Source organism: Octopus sinensis, linkage group LG25 (assembly GCF_006345805.1).
Source record: "Octopus sinensis linkage group LG25, ASM634580v1, whole genome shotgun sequence".
Lineage (NCBI taxonomy): Eukaryota > Metazoa > Mollusca > Cephalopoda > Octopoda > Octopodidae > Octopus > Octopus sinensis.
Window position 1 is genome coordinate 4,888,152 of NC_043021.1, and position 297 is coordinate 4,888,448.

General features: G+C 32.0%; 1 protein-coding gene across 1 annotated transcript in view; it reads left to right on the forward strand.

Moving 5' to 3' along the window:
- The window catches only part of LOC115224459 (pleckstrin homology domain-containing family M member 2), a 63,806-nt gene extending 63,781 nt beyond the window's left edge, over positions 1-25 (forward strand). Inside the window, exon 16 of the mRNA XM_029795361.2 lies at positions 1-25. This exon is cut by the window's left edge and continues 1,391 nt beyond it. The gene's annotated coding sequence lies outside the window, so the exon portion shown is untranslated.
- The last annotated feature ends 272 nt before the right edge of the window (positions 26-297 follow it).

Consider the following 297-nt stretch of genomic DNA (forward strand, 5'->3'; position numbering starts at 1 on the left):
TTCTGAACAAAGCAAAAAAAAAAAACGTTTTTCTAAAGACCTAGAACAAAATTTTTGTTATTCTTTTGTATTTTTTGTTATATTTTTAAAATTTCACTGATCTTGTGTGTATATGTGCATGGGGGCCCTATAAAGGATTTTATCTAATTTAATAATAATGTTCTCCTGTTAGACTTGTCCCTGTTTCATTGTTGGATCAAACAGTCTCTGATTCTCTCCTTGAGAATGTGTGTGTATCTGTGTGTGATTGTGTACATATGTGTGCGTGTGTTCGTTCTGATTATGAGTGTGAGTGTT